Genomic DNA, 22,173 nt, shown 5'->3' on the forward strand with positions numbered 1-22,173 from the left:
ACACAGCAGCTCTGTGTCGCCCATTTCTCACTTATCTGTGTATCTATGGTGATGACCCTTCGGGCAGACTCTCGGAACGCCTGGAACATTCGCACAGCTGCAGGGGGAGATGGTATTCTAGATGCCCAAAGCGGGGGGTTGAGAAGAGCAGGATGTCAGTGTGTTTAAAGCAAACATAAGGACGCTGGCCCAGTCAGAGCACAGGACTCTTGATCTCAGGGGTTGTGAGTTGAGCCACACGTTGGGTGTGGAGACTACTAAAAAAAAAAAAAAAAAAAAAGCAAACATAAGAGTTTCATGATGCTTCCCTGGTGCGTGGTTGGGGGCCACGCTTGCTCACGTGGCAGGTATCTAAGTAGTTCTGTTTGAGAACTTTGGACCCTAAAGACTCAAGTGGTCTTTCCTGGGCCAGGACATCTTGGATTCGCTCCTGCTGTTTGCAGAGTAGGTGTGTCTGTGCTATCCCCGCGGAGAGATAAGAAAGCCTGCATTTGACCTCTCCAGGTTTTGCTTATAAATATCTTTTTCCTGCTGTTCCTGCGTTCTATTCTTTGCTCTACTGAATCTTAACCTTGAGTAGAACTTTATGTGGGGTCCTGTGAGTCCTTATCGTGAATTATCAAACCAGTTGTGGGACAAGGGGTTTTTGTTTTAAAATGAAGAATTCAGTTTTTCAAGTTGTTACAAGACTTCAAAAATCAACTGTTTCATATTGAGTGAATCTGGAGAGCTTGTAGCTTTTGAGGAATTGGCCCATTTCGTCCAAGTTGCTGCATTTATATGCATCGAGTGATTTACAGTGTTCCCTTTCTCCTGTTAAGGTCTTTGGAGTCTGCGGGAATGGCCAATATTTTGCTCTTTCTGGCTTTTTGTTTTCAGAGCATCTTTATGGAAATTATCTGACATGATTTCTAACTACAACCCCGTGTGGCAGGCAGGACAGGCATATTTATGGGCATTTATCTGCCAGAGAAACATGCCTGCTCAGAGGTGCCTGTTTTAGGACCACATGGACAGAAGATCACAGACCTGGTATCAGACCCCAGGGCGTCCCACTCCAAGCTTCTCCGCTGGTAATAAGGTCCCAACTATCCCTCCCACGAAGTTCTGTTGCCTTCCATAACCACCTCTTGGGTCTTTCTTAACTGGCACCTTTACTCTCTACCTAACCTTCCGGTGTCATGCTTTTCCTTGAGTGAATCCTCTTTTACAGATTTTCCCAGTACTGTGCTCCTGGCCTTCTCACACTCAGCCTCTCTCCTTTCTCTAGGCCTTGACTTTGCCCGATCATACTTCCTCTTCTTGGAGACTCCCCAGCATACCAAGGTCTAAGCCTGTGATTCCCAGCAGGGAGCAATTTTGTCCCCCAAAGGACATTTGGCAAGGTCTAGAGACATCTTTGAGAGTCACAACTGGTGAGATGCTACTGGCATCTAGTGGGAAGAGGCCAGAGATGCGGCTGAATATCCTGTTGCCGTCCCGACAGCCCTGCCCAGAACAAAGAATTATCTGGTCCAAATGTCAGTGGTGCCGAGATGGAGAAACCCTGCTCTCATCCCATGCCTGGGGAGGCCTTGTCTGACTCCTGAATGGCTCTTCGTACGTGTGCCAGGCCACCAGGGCTGGGATGCTTTGAATTTGTGGTGGATGACTAGACAATTGTGGCTTCGTCGGCTACAAGGAGGCAGAGTGGCTTCCTACCACACGGCCACAAGCTAGGACTCCAGACCCCTTTGGACTTCCATATCGAATCCATGGAGATGGAATTATTTTGCTGATGTCTCGGTGTCACCTGTCAAGCCCCAAAGCCTGGCTGGGTTATGGCTCCTGGTGGTCCCTTACATTACTGATTTGAGCTCAACGTGAACATGTAGTGCTGTGATTTTCCCTCGCAGACTCTTCCGGCTGTGTCCCACACATTTTGATACGCTCCATTTTTATTCAATTCCATGTGACTTAGTCCTCTGAGACTTCCTCAGAATTATTTCCTCAGGATTACTGTGCGTGTGTCCATGTGTTTAGAGAATTTCTTGTCATCCTTCCATTACTGATTTCTAGTCTGATTCCACTGTGGTCAAAGTTCACACTCGGTATGATTTAAATTCTTTTGAAATTGCTGAAATTTGTTTTATGACCCAGGAAATAGTCTACGTGAGGAGTGCCCCACACTCACTTGAAAAGAAGTATCCTGTTCTATAAATGTCTGTTAGGTCCTGTTGGACGACAGAGTTCTATGTCCTTGATGATTTTCTAACTAGTCATTCCACTTACTGTTTAGACAGTGGTGTTAAAAGTCCTCAACTATAATTGTGCATTGGTCTATTTCTCTCTTCAGTTCTACAATTTTGCTTCATGTATCTTGGAATTCTGTTGTTTGGTCCATACACTTTTAGGACCACTGTGCCTTCTTGGCGGCCAAATCCTTGAATCAGGATGTAATGTCCTTCTTTATCCTTGGCAATTTTCATTGAAGTTGACTTCCTCTGATATTAACAAAGCCATTCCTGCTTCCCACTGACTAATGTTTGAATGGTGCATTTTTCTCTATGCGTTTACTTTCAATCTACATATATTTTTATATTTGAATTTCTTATATACCATATATAGTTGGATCCTGTTTTTAAATTCACTCTACCAATCTTTGTGTGTGTGTGTGTGTGTGTGTGTGTGTAAGTGAGCAAATGGCCACCAGGAATGCCTCCCTTTGACTTTCTTGGTTTAGCAATTCCAGACCACAGAACATGCCTCTCTTCTGGTAGCTTTCCCAAGGAGGCCTCTCATTGGCCTGGCCCTATTCCTTGTTCTTAACGAGTGGATGTATACCACCTACATTTACTGTAATTTTGGTATTTAGGGTTGAAGACTGCCATTTTATTACTTGTTTACTTTCATTCCTCTCTTTCCTTTTTCATGCTTTTCTCTGGGTTGCCTGAACATTTTTTATAATTCCACTTTCATTTATCTATACTGGCTTTGAGGGCATCTCTGTAGACTTAAGTGCTTGACATCAACTTTCGATTGCTGCAGCATCCACTTCAACGACCTCCATCTTCAATTAACATACGACTGGGCAGATGGCCCAGGTGCCAGTAAAACAACTAGTCAGGAACAAGGCCACCAGGACCCATGGAGTTGCCCTCACAGAGAGCCCCGAGTAACCTAGATTAACTGACCACTTGGTCTCATCTCTCCCTTCCCGTGCTGATTCCTGCTCTTATGCCTTGAATTTGCTAATAGTGTACCTGTGACGCTCTAGGTACCCCACCCTCAGTCCCTAATACATGCAGAGCCCTAGGTCCCTTTTCTCTCCCTCTTTCTCTCTCTTGACCCAGGATTTCATGTGTGGCTCTGGGGTGTGTAGTAAACCATGTTCTTCAAAGTTCCCCAGTGGTTTTGCTGAGGTGCATCCTGAAATCATAGTAAGACCCACAAGGGCTGGTCCAGCCACAGAACTGGCCCTGGTGCTGGTGGAAGCAGGGAATGTCTGGGGGGATGGTGTGTGCTCAGGCATTCCTAAACAAGAATGTCACTATCAACAGACTGGAACTGACACAACAAGCTCATGGGATAGTTCCCCAGCCCCGGGACCCAGTGGATGCCCTACATGTTATACATGTAAAAATTACTCCAACAACCTCCTGGTGTCAATATTTTTAACCATATCATCTCCATCTAGGTCTCTGTACCCACGCACACCCATTTATAATTGCCTCACATATATTTCTTTTTCATATAACGAACACCACGTCAGGCAATATCAGACATTATTTCAAAAACTCAAGAGGGGCGCCTGGGTGGCTTAGTGGGTTAGGCCTCTGTCTTCGGCTCAGGTCATGATCCCAGGGTCCTGGGATTGAGTCCCGCTTCGGGCTCCCTGCTCAGCAGGAAGCCTGCTTCCTCCTCTCTCTGCCTGCCTCTCTGCCTACTTGTGATCTCTATGTGTCCAATAAATAAATAAATAATCTTTTTTTTCCCCCCAAAGATTTTATTTGCCAGAGAGAGAGAAAGCAAGTATACACAAGTAGGCAGAGAGGCAGGCAAAGGCAGCGAGAGAAGCAGGCTCCCTGCCAAGCAAGGAGCCTGATGCGGGACTCGATCCCATGACCTGAGCCAAAGGCAGCAGCAGCGGCTCAACCCACTGAGCCACTCAGGCGTCCCAATAAATAAATAATCTTAAAAAAAAAAAAAAAAAAGAAAAACCTCAAGAAGATAGTCTAATGTGTTCGCCCAGAATTTTACCATTATCATTGTTCTTTCTTAATTCCCAGTGTTCTCTCCACCATCCAGAGTTGTGCTCTGTCCATATTGGACATTATGTCCGGGGTTCATGCTGCACTTTAGTGGGAAGGAGAGAGAACCGCAACTGTGTCATCTTACCTGTAACCACCATCAACCTCTTCTGACGCTTTGATATTTTAGGCTTATTTTTATTTAAAGATTTTATTTATTTGACAGAGTACAGGCCCCATGCGGGACTCGATCCCAGGACCCTGAGATCATGACCTGAGCTGAAGGCAGCGGCCTAACCCACTGAGCCACCCAGGCGCCCCTAGGCTTATTTTTAAATAAAATTTTTACTTCCGAATAGTTCGGTTTTACAGAAACGTGGCGAAGATACTGCAGAGTTCCCATACACGCCTGTTTCCCCCATTAACCCGTCTGATGGTATCTTTGTTAGAACAAATGAACATAAAGAACCAATGTTAATACGTTACTAAATAAAGCTCACCCCTGATCTAGATTTCCTTAACATTTACCTAATGTCTTTTTCAAAGAGCCCATCCAGGATAGAGCAACCTGTTCAGCTGTCATTTCTTTTCAGGCTCCTCCTGGATGTGACAGCTTTTCTCAGACTTGCCTGGTTTTTGATGACCCTGAGAGTTTGGAGGAATCGGACATTTTGCACAAGGTCCTCAAGTGGGATTTTCTGATGTTTTCACTTCCTTAGTCTGGAGTAGTGGCTTTTGGGGACAAAGACCACAGTGGTGGTAAAGGGCCACCGTCATCACATCATATCAAGCGTATGTACATCAACAAGCCTGATCACTGTTGAAACTGACCTTCATTGCGTGGCTGGGATGGGGACTGTCGGGTGTTACCGTGTAAAGTGGCTACTTTTCACCCCCAGCCCATGCTGTACTCTTAGGAAGGAAGTCACCATGTGCAGCCATATTGTTTCTTTCTTTTTATTTTTAATTTTACACTTACATCATAATCATTTTGCACAAATTCTGACTTATTGGAGGAATTAATCTTCCCTGGACCTGTGTTTTTCCAAACATTTCATTTTGTTCCTTATGCCAACATGAAGCATTTACGCAACAAAGAAAAGATCAAAGGCCTGTTTCCGGAGACTATTTCTCTCCATACTTCCATGCACTTAAAACTCACATCCTCATGAGGCCTTTAAATACGATCATAGCCATTTCCAGGAGAAACTCCCCAAATCCTATGCTGCTGTAAGGCGAATGCAATTCTTCTGAATGCTTTGTTTCAGGGAAATTTATCAGAAGAAACAGTTTCATTTTCTCTGGAAGTTTACCTTAAGAAGAAACTCAGATCTTACAAATCATTTCCTCATGAATTTCCTAAATTCCCCAAAGGGAAGCACACTTGTGAACGCCGCTATCTGTCCTTCTGACATAGATGAGGCTATTTTTAGGCGAGGCGGACAAAACAGCGGAATGGTTCACGCTTTGTCTAGACTCCACGGCACACTGAGGCCTGGGACATTATCATCCTGAGTTCCCTTATGCCCACATCACAGCACCTGAAGCATCATGTTACCCTTTTATATTACTAAAGACCATCGTGAGTCGTACGGCTTTGCTTTTATGACGTATTTTTCAAAACCGGAACTTGTTTGATGTTGAGTGTTTGGATAGGAGTAATTATGAGAAAATAGGACTCCTGCCTACCAAACTGCTGCAGGAACACACTGCAGAGGAAAAGGGGAGACTGCTCGAAGTAAGGATATTGTCAGAATGTTCTCTGTATGCAGGAGGCTCTGTGCACTCTGACAATCATGGCAATCTCTAAGTGATTACCACCATCCTCCACTTATCCACCTTAGAGGATAAGAGAGTTCCAGAAATGTACAATGAGGCAGTAGCCTTATCAGACGGGAGAACAATTTATAAAGAGCAAGGGTTAAAATAACTATGTATCAGACAAGGTACAGACAGGAAACAGAAATTCAAGACCCACATTCAAATGGGAACCGAACCCATCCTCACCGCAGCATTTTACAAGGGCTGGGGAAGGGGAGGTGATGGGGGAGAGGAGGAGCTGGACCCTCACCCCACCCCCGCCCCCCGCCTCCCCTCAGGGTGAATTTCATGGGGATCCAAGATTTTGACATAAAACAACAGAACTAAGAAAGCACCTGCAGAAAGGGTGAACATTTTAACAGCTCTGGAGTGGGGAAAAGTGTACATATGCAACATTCAGAAGCCATACGATAAACATGGGGTAATTTGTTTGGCTTAAAAAAACAAAAAACAAAAACACCCACAACCTCAAGAGACAAATGACAAATTTGGGAGGAAGGCCACAACGCGTGTGACACGCAGAGGGACAAGACCTTCAACGAACACAGAACTTCTGCAAAAGGATGAAAGAGAAAAGCGAACAGGAAACGTAAGGGGTAACGAACACAGGGAAAGATGGCTCACCTACGCGTCAGTCACTTCTCATTGCCTGGACTAAACCAAGTGAAAATTCTGGAGGTGAGAAGTTCAGAGCCACAGGGCAGGGGCACCTTCCTCAGGTTCGCCTGGCCGGCTTCTAGAAGCGCGTGTTCCTCCTTCACGCGCTCCCAGGAGCTGCACCTTCAGGCGTCACCACTGGGATTCGGGAGAAGGGGGGCAGGCAGGGAAAAGGCAAAAGGTTTCTGCTCTGCCGGCCCCCACTTCAGTAAGTTCTCCTGGAGACCCAGTTCTGTTTACATCTCATTTGCTGGCTGCGCGGCGGCAATACGGCGAACTAATTCATTTTTAACCTTGCCTCCTGGAAAGCGCATATATCCTAAACATACCACTTAGGGATCTTCACAAAGTGAACACATCCACTTGACCAGCATCCAAATCAAGGAACAGAGGGGGAACAGCCTCCTTTCAAGATCCCGTGTGCTCCCTCCCAGTCACTAGAGAAGGTGTTATCTTAAGAAAGGTATTCGTTAAGAAAAAAAGAATATAAGGAACCGGCCATCTGCCACACCCCTCATTTTCTAGATTCACCCCAAAGCACTCTGATTCCTAAGTCTTCTCCCCAAATTTTCTATTCTCCGCCCAAGACACGTTCCAGTTATTTGAGAGAGAATGGCCGGGGCTTTTATTTGCTGGGATTTTATATTATGAGGCTGGGACCCAGAGAAAGCGGGACCCCAAGCAGAAACTTTCTGCAGGAGCAGACTCACAGGTTAACGCACGTGACTAGGGGGACGTTCCAGAGAACCATCAAGGACCCCATCCCACGAATGGGACGACGATAGGGATAATTTGCAATTCCGTCTGCATCTTTTAGAAGTGAGAAGACCCTAGAGTAAATGTGGCCACTTCTTAGAAGTTAGAATTTACTCAGGATTACAGTATTCCTATTAGAGACCTTGTTACGGATACGAGCGACTTCTGCGGGGGCTCCCATCCTACTGAACACTGAAACATTCATCTTAGAGAAAGCCCGCTCTGTGGAGGCCCCTGCCAGCACTCTAGAAACTTCGCAATCCATAAGAACTCTACAAATGCAATAAATGTGAGGGCTTTCGGGAAAGCAGAGCTCATTCAACGTCAGAGAATTCACACTGGAGAAAAACCACATGCACGTAATGGATGCGGAAATGCTTTTAGAGCGCGTTCACAGCTGATCAGACATCCGGGACTTCAGGGCAGGGAGGAGGTCTGTAAGCCTAATGGCTGAGGGGGACTCGGACAATGCCAGCTAATTTAGTGGGGACTTGAGCCAGTCCGATGTCATGAATGCGGACAACCGTCTAGGGGAAGCGTGCAGCGGATAGAACCTGACACCATTCATCCTCGAGAGAAGCCTGGGGGCCTCATGGATGGGGAAAACCGTGTGGGGACAGGGTAGCCCTTTCTCATCGTTGACAAGTTCATGGGAAAAACTCTCATGTTGTACAGACTGTGGGAGGCTGTTTAATCCGGAATCACGCTAATTCATACTGGAGATAATTCATACTTGATTGCCAAGGGGGACGAGAAGCCTTCAAGATCTTTTCCTTATTGTACTTCAGAGAAAAACCTTCGCGGTATAGGGCCCCACTGTGGGGGTGGGGGAATTCACGGTGTATTAAGCATCACAATGAAACATGCATCACATCAGAGGAGGAGGTCACCCTTTTTTGTTTCGTCCATCCCAAAGCTTTCATTCTTTTCTCTGATGAGATCTGGAATTTTTGTGTGTGTGTCTTCAGTGACTGCTTTTCCTAATATCTCATTGCTTTTATAACCTTAGCTTGTAATTCTAGGTGTTCAGTACTTCTCCAGAGGGAGTGAAGGAGACAGTAAGCAAATGTCAGGGTTGGCCTGGTTTTGGCCTTTGGGGGCAGGACTTCTAAGATACGCAGGGTCATAAGGGCTGTGCCCAGAGGGGCGAGGCTTAGGGACGGAGTCTGCTGCCCATGTTCGGGCCCTGTTCGTTTGATGAACTTCTACAGGCCACACGTCTCTTCTACTGATGATGTGGGGACGGGAAATGGGTGGGTGAGACTTTTCTCAAGTTCTGAGCGCAATGACATATTGGTAGGATGCGGGAGGAGGGTTCCAGGTTATCTGTCACGTACCTGAAACTAGAAATGGAAAGAGGAGGGCTTCGAGTGCTCGGGATCAAAGTCTCCTTGCACAAGGGAAGGCAGGACCACACAATTTCCTGTGTTGGGTTGAAGAAGCCCCCCCAGCCCCCCGACCCCACTGCTTGGTCAAAGTTGGGGCAGAAGAAAGCTTGATCTAGTCCTTACCAGCGGACGGCTTTCCCGCCTCCCAAGCAAACCAGGATGATCCCCAGACAAGGACTCCCTAAGACATCCCTGCCTCCTGCGATCTTTACTCTCCAGCTGAGGTAGAAGAGATTCAGATCTTGCGCATTTCTGGCTCCTGGCTTTGCGGAGAAAACAGGAAGAAATAGCGGTGCGAGAGGGAGAGGAGGAGAAACAAAGGATGAAGAAACGTGGGAGCGTCCGCACCCAGGCAACGGCCACGATTCAAGCTCTGTTCCCAAGAGGATCTGAAATGTCAGAAAGGCTGGCTGGAGAGCTGACGGAAAGGCCTCGTTTTCCACCAGTATAGTTCCAGTTGCCATAAACTCCTCCCAGCCAGTACTTGGCCCCTGTGAAATCCCGCTGTGGACCCTGGCCTCCCGCAGAAGTGATCCGACCCACCCGCCATCTGTCCATCGCAGCTTGCTGCCCTCTACCACGTGCTTTCCATGGCTTTCTGGCCCATGCTTAGGCTCTCTCCCTCTCCCCTCCCTGCACTTGTGGCCCCCAAAGTCATCACTGAGCTCCATTTTAGAAGACTCACGCTCATGCACATAGAACTTTCCTGAATCTGTCTTTCCTCATTTGAGTCCAACAGACCCCGGGGAGATGGGACTATGTGCTGAATTGCTCCGTAGGCTGTGAGAAATCTTGACTTGTATCTCCTACCACGTGAGTTAAGATTTCCACTGTCCAAACGTGCAGTGATTTCCCATTTGGATCTAAACCAAGAGCCATGGGGGCTTCAAGGAGTTCATGACGGACAGGTTCAGAGGACTGCAATACTAGCTAAGAACGTCTTAGGCCTCAAATAGCAAAAATCTGCTTAGAAGACAACGACATTTGGTTAATGTATCAAGACTGGGAGTAGCTGATTCCAGGATAGGTATAGTGGCTCAACGATGTCATCTAGGACCAGGCTCTTTTTGTCTGACTGCTGGGCCAACTTTGTGTGCTGGCTTTTTCCCTTGGTCTTGTTGCCTCATGGTCCCAAGATGGCTGCTACAGCTCTAAGTGTCACATCCTCAAACATCCATGTCTGAAGCAGGAAGAAGGGCCAGGCTTCTTCCCCACCCTTCCTTTAATCCAAAAGCAAAATTCTTCCCAGACGTTCCTCCAGCCCACTTCCTCCTAATTTTTATTGGCAGAATGAAGGCACGTGTTCCCCTCTAAGCCAGCTGACCGCGGAGGGAATAAGGAACAAGCCTGTCACAGTGACTCACACGCCACTGAAGAGAGACCATGAAAGCACCAGGCACGCAAGAGGAGACACCATTTTGGGCACTTCCGCCCCACTTCAGGGGATGCCACGTGAAGAAGAGGGGACAGATCCCACTGGCAGACAGAACCAAAGCCCCCACCCTACAGCCACAACCAGACAGTAGCCAAATCCAGCCATCTGGGCCTCTTGGGGTGAGGCCCAGACACAGTGGAACAGAAAGAAATTGTTCCCCCCTTGTTCGGCCTGAGGGTCCCACTCAGAACGGAGAGCAGAAATCACAGATTCTTGCGTCTGCCACGACCCAAGGCTGTCCCCAAATGCCCACAACAGAACTTCCAGTAAATGCGGGAGAGCGGGGATGGGGGGGGGGGTAGTCGCCCGTGAACCTGGCGGCCATGGGGGTCATCGGGAGGAGGTTCAGCACCCACGCGACGTGGTCTCTCGGAAACCACAGGCGGGCCGAGAAGGGGTTGAGCCAGCAGGACCACTTCGACGTGACCCCACATCCAGACGCCGCGTGGATCGGGGATTCCAGCGACGCAAGGGAAAGTCCAAGGGGAGGAGCGGCGCCTCACCGCGGCCGCCGGAGCGACGGGCAGACGCGGAGGTGAAGCCCTGACCCTCCCCCAGCTCGCTGCCCGCCCTTGGGCAAGTTATTTAACCTCTCTAAACCTCATTTTCTTCACGTGAACACGAGGACAGGAACACGCGACTTCCCGCGGCTGCTGGGGATTCGGCGGGGTGCTGCGCGCGAGGCCCTTGACCGTGGCCACCAAGTGCCGGCTGGGCCGGTCCGAACCTGACGCATGCGCCGACCAGAACCCGCGGCTCGGCGAGCATCTCGTCCCCCACCACCACCCCAGTTCCCCGGGAGTGCCCAGCTGAGCGCCGCCGGCCGCCCCAGCGTCCTGCCCCCCCTCCAGCCCGCACGGGATCATCTCTTTCGATCACTACCCGTGTGCCTTCATTTCTGTTCAGTGGGGTCTCCGGGTGGTCACTAGGGGAATTATGTGAGAGAGCATTCTGGTGACCCACTGCGACACTCCAGCCACAAACTTCCAAAGCCCGAGCATGCACACCTGGCGGCCAGCTGTGCTCCTGCCCAGACACACTGGGGTGAGCAGGAAAGCCCCTGGCAAGCAGACAAAGAGGAAGCTGGCAAGGGCCCTCCCTTTCTCTCTTTAACCGCTGGTGACCTGCTCACATCTCCACCAGCTTCCAGGTTCCGCTGTTCGCAAGCAGCCCCGGGCTCCCAGGAGATGTGGTTCTATGGGCGACGCCAGCCCTCGGGACCAGCACCTACTATCCGGCCTAGACATTTTTAACTCACCAGCTTTAAAAGAAAGCAGCAGAGAGCTCTGAGGCTCTGTAAAAGCCTGGATATATACACAGGATCGCCCCCCACTGCCCAAGGAGACAGGGAGTCCACAGCTCACAAACACAAGGGGGCACCGTCTGTTTTGTGCTGAGGACCCAGGACTTCGCCATAAAGCAAAGGCAGGACACACTCACTGGGGGGTGGGGGGCGCAGTAGGACACTTGAGGACAGTCACTAGCAACTGTTCTCCTTGGGCCCTCCGCGAACTCCCTGGCCGCAGGGAACTATGGGAGCATGCCCCTGCTCCAGCCGGGCGCTAAGCCAGGCACGGCTTCAGACACAGGCTGGGCCCTCAAAGAGCTGTGGGTTCCTGCTGAGGATGGCCCGTACGCCAGCCAGACCTAACCAGGACACCGCATGGCCAGTTCCGCAACAATCCCGATCGCTCGCTTGCTCCCCGCCTCCCCTGCCCCGAAGTTACTCAGGCATCAGGCGTGGTGGGCCACAGGGAGAATCTGCTCGGCCCGCCCGGCGTGAGCAGGTACCAGGGGCAAGCGCTGGCAACAGGGACGAGATCACCTTCCTCCTGCGTGACCTGGAAGAGTGCGGCGACAACTGTCCCAGAAGGCAGGCCACATCTTGGGTCACCCAGGGCATCTCCGCCCACAACCGTGCTGAACCACAAGTCCGTGGGCTTTGCCTGCAGTGGCCACAGCCGTACCCGGTCTCCAGGCCAAGTCCCGCGGTGCTCAGAGGGGCCGTGGAGAACAGCATGGACAGGATGTGGTTCTTCCTCGAAGAGCTTCCTTGAAGTCTGTTGGAGGAGAAGAAGACGTAGTAGAAAGGTCAGGATGGCCTAGAGCCTCTCCTGAGTGCTAAGGGGTTTGTGGGCCATGAACTCTCAAAGGACGCGGCCGGGGGAGTCCAACTGTAGCCTACAGAGTCCCAGGAAGGCTTTGGGGGGGAGGTGGGCTTCAGGCCAGGCTGGGGGAGTGGGCAACTTTGGAGCCGTAGGCTCTCTTCGTTCCTGGAGCACCTAGGACATGGGCAATGACCCCAGGCGCTCAAACACAGCTCCCTCCTCACTCCCAGGAAAGTAGAGCCTTTTTTGTTTTGTTTTGTTTTGTTTTTTTTAAAGATTTTATTTATTTATTTGACAGAGGGATCACAAGTAGGCAGAGAGGCAGGCAGAGAGAAAGGGGGAAGCAGGCTCCCCGCTGAGCAGAGCGCCCAATGTGGGGCTCGATCCCAGGACCCTGAGATCATGACCTGAGCTTAAGGCAGAGGCTTAACCCAGTGAGCCACCCAGGCGCCTCGAGCCTTCTCCTTTTGCTGGGCCATCACAGGAGGACACAGCCAGCGGCGGGCGTGTTGGTGCCACTGCAGAGCTCGGTTCCTTGGAAATGGGACTTGTGACACTCTCATTCCTATGATGTCATCACAGTGTGAGGCCAGGACTGGGACATCATGACTGAGGCCAAAGCTTAGCCTTCGGGCCAGAGCAGAACCCCTCCTGGGGGGGGCGGGGCTGCTGCTCCCAAGAGGCTGGGACGGGGAGACTTGATGCTGGTAAAGGCATCGCTTCAGAAAACCTGACTCTAAACCCCAACCTCACTCCACCGGTGTGATACACGTGGCCACGCATTTGGGCAGAATTCTGGCAGGATACCAAACAATTCATACAGAGGAAATCTCTGAATATTATGAATTGGGGAAAATTTCCTTCATTTCCGAAGTCATCCTAGAGAGAGAACCGTGAATGGCACTGATGCGGGACCGTCGTCGGGAGGAGGCGAGCAGCTCTGAAGAGATGGGGAGGACCCAGAGCAGCAGCGTGGGCCCCATAAAAACCAAGCCACGTCAGCCCCACCTTCCGAGCGCCACGCAGGAGAAAGTGCCATTCTCTGTGGGCTGAGGCAGGGACCTCGCCCAACAGCAGATAAGTCATTCTGCAGCCAAGTCTTTCAGATGCCATGAATTGAGGGCGGCGATCATTTGAGCAGAAATCAGCCCTTATTCATCTCCCCAAGATCCTGACTAGGGAGAGGGCTGCGGCTCCTCGGGGATGAGGGAGCTCGTGGGGGCTCGAGGGGGGCCGCCGCACCGGCCTCCGCATGCTCGGACCAGAACATGTTCCTATCGGAGAAAAACACGACGAACGCAGTCTAGAGAAGGATTTTGTTGGAACTTGGAACGTTTAGCACCAGCGGTGTAACGGCCTGGCTGTGAGAACCCAGACAGCCCGTGGGACTGTTTGTTCGGGGGACGGTTGAGCAAGTACCGTCTGTGTGGGTCACAGCGCTGAGCGGAAGAGAGGAATGGGGACATCGCCCTTCCTCTTCGTCAGTCTTCAGGAAAGTCTGGTGTCACCTTTCCTGTTCCTTGCCTTGGCCTTGTGAGGATGCCGTCACATAGTCCCGGCCCGTGTGGGCCTGGGCTCCGGAGGGCAGGAGGTCACCTGTCCGTGAACAGGCTGGTGGTGACCACTGTGACACAGTCCACGCTGGCGAACACAGCCCAGGGGAGGCTGCTGGGCCTGGCTCGTTCAAGCGCTCAGCTGTCCAACAAGTGCCTTTTCAGCATCTCTTCTGCTCTGACCCTGGCACTAGTATTTGCGTGTTAGGGGGTGCGGATAAAGCATAGGGGAGGAGGAGGGGCCGGCAGCAAGTGGCCCGGGGGACCGAGGGGAGAGAAGGGACTTGGGAAAACAGCAGCACCTCTGAGATTGCAGGCAGTGTGTCTGCGTCCCCGGTCTCAGAGGGGGGCTCGGGAGAGAGCGCAGGGGAGACAGGGAGGAAGAAGTCTGTTTTCCTGTCTGCCATGCGTTAGGTGCCAAAGCACTCTGCCAAGGGACCCCGCGAGCCGGGTGCCTCTTAGCTCCACTTTGTGAATAAAACAAGCGACAGGCTCGCCTATTAAGTGGCCGAGCCAGGACCCGGGGTGACCTCTGTCTCACTCAAGCCACGGCCTTTGCGGGCCACGTTTCCAGAGACGCAGGGGATGATGAGAGGGAGTGTGTGGACTGGGGGGAGGGGAGGAAGCAGGGAAGGGGCTGGCTTCTGCAGACCCGACTGTCAGGGGACAGGCAAGGGCTCGAGCCCCGCTTCATCCGTGTGGCAAGTCTAAACCGAGCCCCACGGCATGCCAGGCGCTGTACTTTGGCCCTGGGGATGTGAGTCAGACCGACACGGCCCTGCCCCCATGGAACTGCCATTCTAGAAGGAAGCAGACAACCAACCCCGCATGCTGTGCGATTTGAAAGGGGAAGGACAGAGAATTACGGAACCCAGACTCACAGGCGTGAGGGCAACTTTGGGGAAAAAGTAACACGCTAGCCAAGACCCAGAAGAGGAAGCCTCAGCCTGGTTGGTGCAGAGGGCAACGTGCGGGAAGGTCGTTTGGTGACTGAGCAGAGTGACAGGGGCCCAAAGACCGACCGTCTCGTGTGTGTGTGTGTGTGTGTGTGTGAGGAAACAGCGCAGGTGGGGAGGCATGCAGCTCAGAACGGACCCCGAGAGCCATGGGAAACCGTGAAGAGGGTCACATGTAGGGGTGACTGGAGCAGGTGTGTGGTTTATCCCTTCCCCGGGAAGCCCACCGCTGCCAGAGAGAGGACAGAGCTGTCCAAGGATTCCGCAAATTCAGGCAGCCGTGGTGGAAGAGGGAGGCTGGCAGCTCTTTTTTTCCCCTCGCGGAACAAGAAGGGTTTCCAAGAGATGCAGTGAGCAGAAGGAGCGAGGACTCGTTTTACTGGGGGCCTTGGACGGGAGCTGGGGGTTCCAGACCCCGGGCAGGGCAGGGAGTGCAGGCCGCTTGCAGACCCACGTGCGAGAGCAAACACCCCCCTCTTGTGGCCAAAATGGGTATTGCCGTTGCGTTCACAAACAGGCCTGCGGGCGGGGCCTTCTGGCTTCCCACCCTGAAAAGCGGGGCAGGTAAGTCCCGGCTCCAAGTGGCCGTCGACCCCGAGGGGGTCTCCCACCTGTTTTTTCCTGTTTTGTTTTGTTTGTTTGTTTTTTTAAATTTATTTGACAGAGAGATCACAAGCAGGCAGAGAGGCAGGCAGAGAGAGAGGAGGAAGCAGGCTCCCAGCTGAGCAGAGAGCCTTCACAGGGCTCCATCCCAGGACCCCGGGACCATGACCCAAGCCGAAAGCAGAGGCTTTAACCCACTGAGCCACCCAGGCGCCCCTGTTTTTTTTGTTTTTAAGATTAATCTGAATAATGGGGAAAATGTGTATATATGCTCAGAAACTGATGCTAGAGAGACGGTCAATGTTACCCATGATTTCAAAACAGATGACTGCTTTTTTTTTTCATTTTGTTTCGACTTATTTTAAAATTTTCTGTTCTAGACACCTATTCCTTTTGTTAATAGGAGAATAAATGTATTATTACTATTTTTTTTTTTTTAAAGCTGAACTGACATAACAGTGGCCCAAGAGGGGACTAAAGGGGAGGCCAGGGGCTAAGGAGAGAGCAGAACGGCTGTGTGAGGACCCACTCCTCAGGCCCTTCCACACCCCGGGAGCAGAGAGCTCGGCCAGCTGCAGGGCCTCCTGAAGGAGCCCTCCGTGCTGTCACTCTAGCTGTGTCCTGCTTCGGCTCACACCCCCTGCTCCCTCCTGCCTCTCCCGCTCATGTGATCACTTGTTCTCATCCGTCTGCCGCCCTCCTGACCTGGTCACACAGGGAGGGCTCTGACCACCGGGTTCTGAGTGATGTGGAGTGTATTCCCTACGCCCACATGGAGGGTCCTCGCTTTTGCAGGCTGATGCTAAATGAGGCTGGGTTTGCTCACAAACTGTGGCCATGCAGCTGTGTATATGGGGTCTCTATCTGGAAAACTTCGAACGAAGCACTCACCTGGCCTAGAGTTCTGGTCCCTTCTGTCACCGTCGTGGCTGCTTCTTCCCTCTCCTGCTTGCAACTCTTCTCTTGGGCAGGGCAGCAGCTTGGCCTCCCATGTGGAGGCTCCCCAGTGCTGGCCCAAGGTTCTGGAACATTCTGAGGTGTCTCCCCGGTCCGATACCTGTGAAGAGTCACTCTTGGGATCTTCTTTCAGCAAGCTCCTTGATTTAAGGTGAAAGCCTAGTCCTTACTCCTGAAGTCACCATCTGCAATCATACGTTGAAAAGCCAGATGTTACCTGTTTGCTCTGCAAAGAAAAGCCATGGAAATAAAACGCACGCCTACTGCTGGGGATAGATGCAATAAACCAGGACGTGTATCACAGCAGTGAGAAATGAAGTTATAGCGAATTAATTAGTGATCACACGGTTTTTAAAAAAGAAAAGCAGGTTATGCAGGGCGCCTGGGTCATACGGCTGGTTAGGCAGCTGACTCTGGTTTCAGCTCAGGTCATGATCTCAGGGTCCTGGGATTGAGCCCCATGTTGGGCTTCATTCTCAGTGGAGAGCCCCGCTAGAGACTGTTTCCCACTCCCTATGCCCCCCCCCCGCCCCCTCGCATGCTCTTTTTCTCGCTCTCTAAAGAAATCCTATTTAAAAAAAAAAAAAAAAAAAAGCAGGTTTTGGGTGCCTGGATGGTCCAGTTGGTTAAGCGTCTGCTCAGGTCATGATCCCAGGGTCCTGGGCATTGGGCTCCCTGCTCCTCGGGAGGCCTGCTTTCCCCCTCCCACTCTCCCTGCTGTGTTTCCTCTCTCATTGTGTCTCTCTCTCTGTCAAATAAATAAATAATTTTTTCTTTTCTTTTCTTTTTTTTTTTTAAAGATTTTATTTATAAGATCACAAGTCGTCAGAGAGGCAGGCAGAGAGAGAGGAGGAAGCAGGCTCCCTGCAGAGCACAGAGGCTGATGTGGGGCTTGATCCCAGGACCCTGGGACCATGAGCTGAGCCGAAGGCAGAGGCTTTAACCCACTGAGCCACCCAGGCGCCCCCTTTTTTTCTTTTTTTAAAAGCAGGTCATGAAATAGAGTAAGATTCTGAAGGAGCACACCACCCCCCGCCCGCCAAGTTATGTTACAAAGCTGGAGAGAGGATGAGGAAAAAGCAGGCTCTGAAGGGGTGCGGGAAGGGGATTCTGAGAAGGCTGGGAAGAACTCAGGCTCTCCCAGCTGTGCAGCAACAGGTGTGGGAGGTGGAAGGCTGATGAAGCTGCCCCAAGGGGCAAGGTTAGTGACCTCCAAGGAGGGGCGTCGTGGGGGTCAAAGCTTGAGGTAACTGCAGAAACAGGGGGGCCCAGGCAAAGGGGAGGAAAGCTGGATTTGAGGGTGTGGTCCTGTGTTGGTCAAAGAACTCCCATAATCATCATTAGAAAAATAACTTGTACACGTAGGCACTTTATAGGTTACAAAGCACTTTCTCCTCCTTGAGGCTTACAGACGAGGAAACAGAGGCACAGCACGGCTAGCACGCAGCGGAGCCAGGAGCTGAATCCAGCTGGTTCCAGCTCTCTCTGGGATATGCTGCTCAGCTGCCCTTTACGAGCATGGCCACTGAGGAGGTTCTAGAAGCTTAAGGCCAAGGAAGAGCTTACACTTTATGACTGGAAGGGCCCAAACACAGAGCTGGTCTCAGCTGGAGATCCAGAAGCCCCTTGTAAGACCAGGCGACAGCCATTACGTGCTGGACCCTAGGAAGGCCATGAAGGTCAGGGGGCGGGGGAGGGGGCTGGGAGTCGCTGGGGTGGCCACAGAGGCCGGCAGGGCACTCGGGGACAGAGAGCGACAGCTGCTTCCCAGCCAGTCCAGAAGCATTTCAATACTTTTAACAATCCATCCATCCCTCCATTCTGGTGGGCACCAGAGGAATGTCATGCCGGCCTCTGGCCTCCCCTAATTCTGTGTCCCACAGATCCCACTGGTGACAGGGGACTCTAGAAGTTGTACAAAGTGTACTTATTTCAGCGTCACTTATTTCAGTCAAACCACACTTCCACAGAAAGGGACGTCATGTTCTCCGGATGTAAGTGATCGTGGCTGTATCCAAGTTTGTGAAGTCTGTTATTGGCCTCTTCCGCTCCTGCAAGGATCAGGGGCCCTGCCAGGCTAAAGTAGCCGCCCCCTAGTGGTGTTATTTGGCTTTGCAATGAGCACTTACAGTCCTATTACCAAAAAATAAGAGATAAGTCTGCTAAGAGGGTGCCTGGGTGGCTCAGTCGTTAAGCGTCTGCCTTCCGCTCAGGTCATGATCTCAGAGTCTTGGGATGCAGCCCTGCATCGGGCTTCCTGCTCGGCGGGAAGCCTGCTTCTCCCTCTCCCACTCGCCCTGCTTGTGTTCCCTCTCTCGCTGTCTCTATGTCAAATAAATAAATAAAATCTTGGGAAAAAAAAAAAAAAAAAGAAGTCTGCTAAGAAGAGTCATGGCTAGTCTTTCTGCAAAAAGGTATCCAGAAGAGGTATGGTGAAACCCTTACTTTGAAGTTTTAAGAACACAGTGGATAAGAGAACTCCAGGAGTGGAAAACTCAGCCAGAAAGGAAACCCCCATGTGACTGTGGGTCATGACAAAAGAACACATATTACAGTTTCTGTAAACAATGATGCAGATTTGAGCAGGTTCAATAATGACTTAATTGAAGTACTTCCCTGTAAGAAGAATGAGAATGTCAGAAAAGGAAAAATTAAAAAGCCTAGGAAATGATCCAAAATCTAATTCAATCCCCAAAAGCACCAGGGCAGAGGGAAGAGGAACACAGACATGGTGCTGGGTCAAAACAGACATGGCCTTCGTTCTCCTAGGAAGACCCACCCCTCCCTATCCTCACACTTAGTTCTCTCTTCTGCCTGCTGGCTTGGTTCATTTTCTCACTCCCGCCCTCCAGCACGACCCCCAGGGCCCCTCCATTGCCCAGCGGTGCACTCCCAGCCCCAGCCTGACTGCCTCCTCTGGGCAGGATGGCCATGAGCTGCTTCAGCTCCAGCAGCTCAGGATGGGCAACTTGCACACCATCCCTGTGCCCTCAGCCACTGGCGGAAGAGCTCCCAGGGCATCGCAGAACCTTGCAGGGCCATGAGCCTCCTGGTCTTAAACTCTCTGAAGCCAGGACAGGCCTGCGCTCAGCTGGGAGGCAGCCTGGTCCTCTGCTTCCGTCTTCAAGGTCAGAATTCTGTCCTGCTTTTGAAGGACCTGGGGGCACTGGGACACAGCGCCCCTCACTGCGGTGCTCATTCTTGCCAGAAGACCCCAGGGAGGCTCACAATTCAGAGAAGCTCTATTTCAGACACGTTCTGAAGCACAATAACATGAAATAAAACCCCTTGATTATGGTCCTTTTCAACACCACCAAAGACAGTAAAATAGTACAACGCCCTCTCCCCTCACTGGCCATGCTGGTTATTTTTTCCAGCGAATCTCAGACATCATTCGACCTTAAAACCTGCAGTATGTGCCTCTAAGACTCTTTTCCTTTTTAATGCACAACCCCAACAGCCTTTTCACAACTAAAAGTTTTAAACAGCGGCTCTGCCATATTGCCAATGTTCACATGTACCAGATTTTTAAAAAATTGCACGATCGTTAGACTCATGGTCCTTATAAAGCTTACAGGTAGCATCTGGCTGATAAGTCTCCTTAGGGAGGAAAGTCCACCTCCCTCTTAAAAAATGTTTTTTAAATCTTGTAGTTTGTTAAGAAGTACTTCAGGTGGGAGCGCCTGGCTGGCTCAGTGGGTTAAAGCCTCTGCCTTCGGCTCAGGTCATGATCCCAGGGTCCTGGGATCAAGTCCCGAGTTGGGCTCTTTGCTCAGCAGGGAGCCTGCTTCCCCCTCTCTCTCTGCCTGCCTCTCTGACTACTTGTGATCTCTGTCTGTCAAATAAATAAAATCTTAAAAAGGAATAAAAAAGAAAAGTACTTCAGGTGGCTGTCGTTAGAACAAAATGACATTTAACCAACGTCTGGGCGCCTGCTCTTTGCCAGGCACGGCGCTCTGTGGGGAAAGAAAGGCGCGAGCGGACAGACTCGGTTCTGGCCTTGCTCTGGGGCAAACCCTGCACTCTCTCTGGCCTTGGGGATCCCTTCTCTAGGAGAAAAGACTGGACCAAGCGTTCCCTCGAGGCCACGCTCTGATGTGGCTTTCATCACTGTGACCCACTGTCCGAGCCTCTGCAAAACGCCTGCCAGATACCTTCCCTGGAGCCCGGGCCCACACCCTGCCTTTCCGAGCGGCCGCCCGTCTGCCGGGGCTCCCGGAGGCCGAGGAAACGCGGAAGAGCTCCCCCCGACGCCGCCCAGCTCCGACCGACCGCAGTGGCGAGCAGTAACCGCCACCGCTCGGAACTCGGCGCACGGGCGCTGCTCCGGCCCAACTACAATTCCCAGAGGCCTCTGCGGCGAGCCGGTCACCATGGAGACCGGCCGAGTTTGAGGGCTCCGCAACGGTCGGTGGCCTGGGTTTGCGAGGGGCCCGTGCGCGGAACATCCCCCAAGCTTTCAGATGAGCTGGTCACGTGTCCCCACCACCCAGGCTTTGGCTCTGGGGCCCGAGGAGACGGAGCCCTAACGCCACACCGAGGGCGTGGGAAGACGGACCTACATTTCCCAGAAGGCCCCAGGTGACCCCACTTCCGGTCGCTCGGCACTGAAACGGTAACAACCGAGCTGTCGCCAAAGGAGTCAAGTTCTGGGTGTTTGGGCTCCTGAAGCCAGGAAACAGAGGAGCGGGAGACGGAGAAAGAGGATAGGGGAGGAAAGCAGAATGGAAAATTTGGTTATAAAGCAACGTTAAAGAGCGCATCCTCGCCTGCTTACCTTTTCCACGGACGCTCAGGGCCGGCGTGGGCGTCGCACAGCCTTCTGGGAAATGCGGGCGACGCTGCCCTAAGGCCTATGGGAAGTGTAGTCATTAACTGTCACTACATTGAGCACCTGCGATAAACCAGGCACACTGTAGATAGGGGATTAAACTCGCCTTCTTCCTTCTTGTCCACTCGAACACAAATTTTACGTCTTAATTACCTACGGAACCTGTCCCGGTGATTTATTTATTCATTTGATAGAGATCACAAGTAGGCAGAGAAGCAGGCAGAGAGAGGAAGAAGCAGGCTCCCTGCTGAGCAGAGAGTCCAATGCAGGGCTTGATCCCAGCCTGGGATCATGATGGGAGCCGAAGGCAGAGGCTTAACCCACTAAGCCACCCAGGCGCCCACCTGTCCCGTTTTCTTCATGCCAGTCGCCAGTGCTGTGTTTCAGACACTGGATTTCCTTGTCAGCCTGCTCCCAGTCATATTACCCTTAAGTCATCTCTCCATGGGGTCGCCAAAGTGATCGTCCCTGCTCTGCTTAGGGCTTTTCAGCAGCTAATCTAATCAAGTTCACGCTCCTTGGCTATTATTTGGCCTTACTGTCTCGGACTAGTAACCTCATACAAAAGAACGGTTTGTTTTGTTTGGTTTTGGTTTTTTGTTTTGTTTTGTTTTGTTTTTAGATTCATCTCGTTAGCGATTGATACCTCAAAATTATTGTCACTATTTTTTAAAAGTGCAAGGCACAACTTCCTGCTTTGAACCAAAAAGGGTGATAAATTCCAAAGTGTAGTTGCATTTACAAGGTATCCTTGAAAAGTACTTGAAGTAGGTTCCTATAAGTAGAAACCAAGTCACTCACACTCTGAAAAAATTAATTGAATTCCCCTGAACAAAGTATTTCATTCCATCATATGGGCAACACACCTAGGTGCTTTCC

General features: G+C 51.2%; 1 long non-coding RNA gene across 2 annotated transcripts; it reads right to left on the reverse strand.

Annotated features, from left to right (window-relative positions):
• Positions 1 to 5,043: 5,043 nt before the first annotated feature.
• On the reverse strand, positions 5,044 to 21,208 carry LOC309854162. 2 transcript variants are annotated; one of them, XR_014306106.1, is made up of 3 exons: positions 20,611 to 21,208; positions 16,398 to 16,648; positions 5,044 to 12,346 (listed from the first exon to the last, which is right to left on the reverse strand). It is a non-coding gene; the product is annotated as an uncharacterized lncRNA (long non-coding RNA). The 2 variants fall into 2 exon arrangements; XR_014306107.1 differs by having other exon boundaries at positions 20,618 to 21,207.
• Positions 21,209 to 22,173: the final 965 nt, after the last annotated feature.

Source organism: Mustela nivalis (genome assembly GCF_964662115.1).
Source record: "Mustela nivalis genome assembly, chromosome: 19".
Taxonomy (NCBI): Eukaryota; Metazoa; Chordata; class Mammalia; order Carnivora; family Mustelidae; genus Mustela; species Mustela nivalis.